Genomic DNA, 8,260 nt, shown 5'->3' with positions numbered 1-8,260 from the left:
AACCTCGACTATCATTCCTCAAACCTGCACTGGATTCATTTCAGACCTTCCTTATCAATTCAGTAACAATTACAGATGTTTTGATGAAATCACTGTAAACAGATGATTTACGCGATAATCTGAACGTCTTCATCACTGTATCCGTTTTTTATGGCAATAATACGGATGTATAAAAAAGAGAGAGAGAGAGAGAGAGAGAGAGAGAGAGAGAGAGAGAGAGAGAGAGAGAGAGAGAGAGACTGTTTTGATAGGAGGATTACAAAAACTTCTGACCTCTATTTTCTTGGAGGTAATTCACAACTTGCAATCTCTGAATGTGTACATAAAGGCTTTGATCGTGATAAAACTCGGGTGAAAAACTACAAGCCATTGGATAAGGCAATGGCTTGAACCAAATGAAAAGACAATACTGACAAATAAAACTAACGCTAAATAAGCGGTATACTAAGAAAACTCCATTACAATGATGCAGAATGCTTATGTCTAAAAGTCTTGATTAAAAGACACACACACACACACACACACACACACACACACACACATATATATATATATATATATATATATATATATATATATATATATATATATATATTAATAAAACATAACTGGAAATAACCTAGCCAAGATACAAAGGAAAGACCTGACAGCCACATATTCAAGAGGCAGAAAAAGAACATCAAACGAGCAAACTGCTTAAAAGGCAACAAAAGCGAGCGACAGCCATAAACGCACCTTTTCCTTCCTCCCAATGAAAACGCAAAATGAATAAACATTCGAAGTCAGTCTGCTGATCATTATACGAACCTACGCGAGTCAAATCAATTTTTTTTTTCTTATTTTTTTTTTTTAAAGGAGAGGGGGGAGGGGGGGGTTGCGTTTCGGAATCGCACGAAATTCCGAAAGACAAAGTGATATTCAAATCAGCTGCGGCTGAGAGTTTAGGTTCACTAATCTATTTGCATAATCTATTCGGCCGTTGTACGCCCTTCGCTCCAGGCCAAAATATTTATGGACTCTTCATACAGAGACAAAAACGGGGTCAACAGGAGGAAGCTGTTTTCCTTAACGCTGTCCGACTCTCCGCCCTTTTTGCTTTTCCTTTCTCTTTTATTCTTTCATTTGCTTTGATTTCCTTACGCTTTCAGGATTGCCAGGTATTAGGAATCAAGGGACTGTTTTCTTTAGACGAGAAAGCTGATACCGAGTGTAATGCAGTCTTTGCTTTTATCACAGTGATATTTACATGAGACGAACATCATCGTTAAGTCGTAGAGAGATGGGTAGAAGTGAATGTTGTTACTAAATGAAGTAATGAAGAGTATGTGAATTAGAAATTCGTAAAGAGAGAGAGAGAGAGAGAGAGAGAGAGAGAGAGAGAGAGAGAGAGAGAGAGAGAGAGAGAGATGTACAATGCAAAATAAAGAGCATGTTCTGCATTACATATTGCAAAACCTTCAAGTCTAGCCGACAAAACCCTTATTTACTGATTTCCATTCACTCGAGAGGTTCGTCCCAAATCTGCACTATAGCTACTATCATCACCATGGCCGGCAGTTCACAAGCCACGGTGGAAGAAACTTAAAGAACACGAGCATACAAGGCTCATATCCTTTAAGGAAATTTCAACGTACGATTTCAAAATATACCTCACATAATTAATGATAGTATCTGTGTACGCCTAACTTTCAACCAAACATATGACGTAGGTACAAATAAAAAAAAATAAGAGCATTTTAATTATTGTATTTATGTACCCCCAACATTCAACCAAACATGAGACGTAGTTACCAATAGGGAAAAAGGAACGCATTTCAAATCTTCTTTCGTCTTTTCAAGGAATTTAATAAACTGCATTCAGACTATCAAGGAATTTAATATACTGCAGTAAGACTATCAAGGAATTTAATAAACTGCATTCAGACTATCTAGGAATTTAATATACTGCAGTAAGACTATCAAGAAATTTAATATACTGCATTAAGACTATCAAGGAATTTAATTACTGCATTAAGACTATCAAGGAATTTAATATACTGCATTAAGACTATCAAGGAATTTAATTACTGCATTAAGACTATCAAGGAATTTAATATACTGCATTAAGACTATCAAGGAATTTAATATACTGCATTAAGACTATCAAGGAATTTAATATACTGCATTAAGACTATCGAGGAATTTAATATACCGCATTAAGACTATCAAGGAATTTAATATACTGCATTAAGACTATCAAGGAATTTAATATACTGCATTAAGACTACCAAGGAATTTAATATACCGCATTAAGACTATCAAGGAATTTAATATACTGCATTGAGACTATAACGATGAAGCACAATCACTATAAACACGTATAAAATGCCCTCATCAACGTTACTGGCAACGACAATTTGCGTTCTCCGAATGATAGGTTAAAAGTTAAACGTTGCAAATTCTGGTTTAAACTGCATATATGGGGCTACGGACTTTCCGAAGAACTGGGAGATCGCCTCTGTACAAAACGCTATAGGGAGCAGGACCTCATTCCCACCACTCACCAGGATTATTAGACGATTAAAAGTCAATGGCCTCGTATTGGGGCCCACGGCCAAATGGAGCCAAACCGCTCTGCTACTTACGGTATACTGCTTTCGTAGTCTCCCGAGGTAGGAGTGGGGAAAACGCTTCCTACATTTATAGTCGTGGCTTTTACTTTTGAAGCTCAGAGTCAAGCATGTGATAATTTACAGAACGCCTTTGTTAAGAATAGCTATTCAGCAAGAAATACATAATTACGCTTATATTTATATATATATATATATATATATATATATATATATATATATATATATATATATATATATATATATATATATATATATATATATATATAATAATATATAATAAAAATAACTTTATCACGAAATATATAATCGTAATGCATGTATACATAAAGGGTAATACCACGAGTTTCATTTTTCCTCCGTAGCATTACCCTTTTATATATATATATATATATATATATATATATATATATATATATATATATATATATATATATAATTTTTTTCACCTTTTTTGGATACGCTAAATGCTACAAAAGCCTGAGATCCAAATGCAAGAAAGAGTATGACGATATTCTGTCGTCCTTACGATGATTCGAACCCTCATTCAGGTATCAGAATGAAGTCATGTTACCGACCTGAATATGAAATCAGTATATATATATATATATATATATATATATATATATATATATATATATATATATATACATACATATAATATAATATATATTATATAATATATGATATATATATACTTTTTTCTTTTGTTCTGAATTAACGCTTACAGAAATTATGTGGTAAAACGGTTTTTTGCAGCCAACGACAGGCAATTATGTGTAAAAACGAGAAAAATATAAAAACCGACACAGGAATTTTTTTTCACAAAATGACAACACATTTATAAAGATACAACAATCCTGAAAATGTCACGTAACTTACGCATAACCTTTACACAAATTTTGTCGTTTTTCTTCCTATCTATATTCAACAACAACACTCCACTTCAATATTGAAGAATCGTCCGAACAATCTCTATACGTTCTAATTTCGCTTCCGAAAAAACACACTTTCCCTACCTTCCTTGCATCATTCAAACTGATTCATCTATTCCTTATTCCATTTAAAAAGGCAACCATTATGGTAAAAGGAAGAAATTATAACCGAGTGATGAATGTTGGAAAACTGGCAAATGGAAATGGTTGATAATTACAAATATTTAGAAATGTTTCTATTCAAGGACATAATTATGAAAATGACGAATCACATAATACGTGAGGCAAGTATGGCAAAAGCAGCTCTGCTTCAAATGCAGAATAGAGGTATATATGCTTATTATTGAGAGAGAGAGAGAGAGAGAGAGAGAGAGAGAGAGAGAGAGAGAGAGAGAGAGAGAGAGAGAGAGAGAGAGAGAGAGAGAGAGAGAGAGAGAGAGAGAGGGTCATTCTGGCATGCGTTCTTTACGAAAATAGTGTGGTTGAATGTGAACTCGGAAGAAAAAAAGCTGAAGATATGAGCCACTTATATACTATATGTGATAAAAGAAGAAAAAAAAAAAGGGTCGCTAGGTTGTTAAATATGTAGGTAAGAAATGTATTCTGAGGCAGCATCAGTGAAAAGATGGCGATATGTTTTGAGGTGGTTGGATTTTGCAGGTAAGATCATTTAGGAAACTTTTACGAAAATACGCATCGTTTGCAAGTGTCGATAGAGGACCTATACAGCATGTCATGTTGTAGGTAACGGAGGAGCAGCAAGTGTTACAACGAAGCCTGTCTATAGGACAGTATTAGGCAAGGTCTATACGAGGATGACAATTTCAAGAGAGTTCGAAATACTGCTCATGAAAAATCTGCGATTCACAAGGTAGTGGGATGAAAGGCACAGGCGTTCAGTCTGAATAAAAAATTAAAAGAGAAATTCAATCTTGTAAGTGAAAGGCTAAATGATGTGTTATACAAACAAGTGTCTGTGTGTGTGTGTGTTCGTGTTCTTAGGTGATTTCTTCACGCTCACCCGGAAACCCAATCCAGAAAAACTACACTATTTTAAAATAATTATTTTCATAGCAGCCATCTGATTGTACAAATAATAGCTAGGATATTAACCTTAAATTTCAATATACGAGAATTACACTCAAGACATACTATAGCATATTGTATATTTCAAACTTCCTTGACGTACAAACGGACGAGGTGTATATTATCTTACAAACGTCAAGAGCCATCTAGGAGTCTCAGTGGAACTGGAGAACAGCAGCAAGATATTCACGTTAAATTTGGAGATCCCTCGGTGTAATTCCAGAACGTCAAACTCTCTCTCCGTCTCTCTTCTCGTTCTCTCTCTCAAGAGTTGGACGTCGTTCCTCCTTCAGGCAGAGACAATTCTTCAGTCGTCCTTCCTCATTCGTCGACTCTCTCCATCTCTCTCTTTGTCTCTCTCTCATCCATCTCCAGGGACAGGGAACAGAAACAACAACAGGGCCATTTGTAATTAATTGACAACACCCTGGGTGACCCTTCCGTACGGTACCCCAAAGGTACAATTAATACCGTATCAAAAGTCATTAATCCTCAGTTGGAACCCATGATTAATCAATGGCATAATACCAGGATTAATCCAACAAAATGTAAAGCTCCGGCCAAAACAATACATTTCCAATTGCGGAAAATATTCCGATCTGTATCAATAATGCCGCGCGTTCATTTGCTGTTTATTTAATCTCCTCGCCTAGATTAATTTAGCTTTTTCTTTTCAGCTTTCATTTTGAATGACCATGTAGAATATTTTTTTTTTTGTTTGTTTTTTTTTTTTTTTTTTACTATATACCATTCCGACAACGAGGAACCCAAAAAAAGAGAGACTAAATATCCAACACCACACTACATGTAAACCAATAGATATATATATTATTATATTATAGATATATATAGTATATATATATATAGATAATATATATATAGATACCTATTCTTTGACTGCCTCTTTTCCATCTTGGGACATTCGATAATAATGGGACTTCGTCCTTGCATTGACGATAGTATCCAAATTGTTCAACGCTTCGAGAAGTGAAATACTCAAAATATGAACACATACACACCACACGTGTGTGTGTGAGTCGAGTTGAGTTGAGTTGAGTTGAATGTAAATTTTAGGCCGAAGGCCAAACACTGGGACCTATTAGGTCATTCAACGCTGAAATGTAAATTGACGGTAAAAGGTTTGAAAGGTGTAACAGGAGGAAAACATCAAAGCAGTTGCACTATGAATCAAGTGTTAGGAGAAGGTGGAAAGTAAGATGAAGAAAGAGTATATGAAAGGAGGTACAGTAAAAGGAACGAAAGTGGCTGCAGCTAGGGGCCGAAGGCACGCTGCAAAGAACCGTAAGTAATGCCTACAGTGCACCGCATGAGGTCCACAGACGGAACTATCCCCCTACGAGAGAGAGAGAGAGAGAGAGAGAGAGAGATTCTGCATCTCCCCCTGCTTCCCAATCTTCCAATCGTCACACACACACACACACACACACACACACACACAAACGCACACTTCACCAGAACCTTAGTGCTGTGTCTCATCTCCAAAACTACATAATTAATCCGAATCCAGCCGGCATCAGAATCGACTCCATTCCGCCCTAGAATTTCAAGAATGAGAGGAATATCTACAGCAACAATCCTACCAATTTGTGTAGGTCATCGTCCTTCCCCATCTCAGAGGAAGGCAGCAGGCAGGCAGGCATCCAGGGAGGAGGAGGAGGAGGAGGAGGAGGAGGATCCTTCCTCCTCCCCGGTGCACCCTTTCCCTCACTCATCGCTCTTCCCTGTGCCTCATTTACATTGAAACATTAGGCTAAAATGGACGCCAGGGAAATATAAGGCTGCAACATGTTGACTGCCGGATGCTATTGCTCATCGGATATACGAGCAGGAGGCAACTCTGGGAAAACGCACATACACACGCACACACAAACTGACAAGAGGGATGTCTTGATAATGAAAAGGACAGGGCGAAATGAAGCAAAGCAGGAATTCGAATGATATTAAACAAATGCAAACGCATTACGAGAGAAAGATGGAGAGATCTGAGTATAGAATTGGTATGGATAATAGATTTATAAATGTGGAGAGGAATTCAAAATGTACGAAATATCATATATGCGGATATTCAAATCAGCGCTTTAAGAGAAGGCAAAAATCCAAAACATTGTTAGGCATACGACAGACACTGAAGGCATGGTAAAAAAAAAAACACACACACACACAATATTACTTTTCAACAAAAACCATCAGAAATCTGTTCAGATGAAAGACAGTACAAATTTGGATCCAAATGAAAACCCAACACACTGGCAGACATTTCCTTTACAATTACCTATAATTTCAAAAAAATTTATAATGAACAAAGATTAAGAAATCTTAGCTATAAGAAATGGCAAAAGGCGACCATATTAACTATGACATTAAAATTAAGATGGTTTTTAAATGTAAAATATGACATTAAAATGCATATGGTTTGTAAATGTAAACTATGACATTAGAATTCAAATAGTTTTTAAATTATCAGAAAACTGGTATATTTCAAATTTGTATTAATAAGTCAGAGATACATTTGGTACTACGAGCTTACACACGGATTACGATCAAAATAACGCAAGTATTGATTTATCAAATTTGAATCCCTTTTCAATAAAAGAGTTACGTTCAAACTCGTTGGATAAGGAAAAGAGCGGGAATAAGCTGCGGAATGGTTGATGTTTCCAGGGCTGACTGGAAGTGTTTCCAGCAGGTGACAGTTATGAGTACAATGTTCGCAATAGTATGGTTTAGAGGCTAAAAAAAAATCAATAAGAAGGGACATTTCATGCAAATCTGGATATGAGAGAATGGAAGGGTATTGGGGAGTAAATATAATGGATGATGTTAGGCGGGTAAACAGGCCAGTTACTCAATAAGTGCAGCAAAGAACAAAAAGCTAAGTATATCATAGTTTAACCAGACCACTGAGCTGATTAACAACTCTCCTATGGCTGGCCCGAAGGATTAGATATTATAACGTGGCTAGGAACCAATTGGCTACTTAGCAACGGAACCTAAAGCTTATTGTGGGATCCGAACCGCATTATATCGGAAAAGGAATTTCTAATAACCAGAAATCCTTACCTCTCATTCCGTGTTGGCAAAGTGGAGAGCGAACTCGGGCTACCAGATCGGTAGGCTAGCACATAACCCACCCGTCCAATGAGGAACAGCGCAGCAAAGAAGGTTACAGAGAAGGTGGAGTTTTTACGGAGGCCCCCCCGAAACAGCTCTTCTCTAAGGGTATTCATAGCAATTAATGTAGTCAGACAGGCAGACAGGCAAGCGACGTATCTCTATGTACACCTAGTATACAAGTTGGTGAACCTTAGTATGATAAGCGTTTGTACCAAATTTGACTCTTAATTCATATAGGGTTGTCGGAAGAGTTGGGATGAAATTGTACAAATGGACAGACTACCCCTTCATGCATCTCTATGCATCCTTTCAATCGCGTAGGAATTACGATGACAAAAGAAGTGCAACAAACGCACTGATGAGCACACACCCTTAATGCATACCTATACCTATGCTTGATGGCCTCTATTTGTATCAAATTTTACTGCAGTCCTTACAAATGTGTAAGAGTTGCAATGACAAGGTAAGTATGACTAACGCACGGATAGACAAACA

Source organism: Macrobrachium nipponense, chromosome 43, assembly GCF_015104395.2.
Source record: "Macrobrachium nipponense isolate FS-2020 chromosome 43, ASM1510439v2, whole genome shotgun sequence".
Taxonomy (NCBI): Eukaryota; Metazoa; Arthropoda; class Malacostraca; order Decapoda; family Palaemonidae; genus Macrobrachium; species Macrobrachium nipponense.
Note: the sequence above shows the minus strand (reverse complement) of the source record.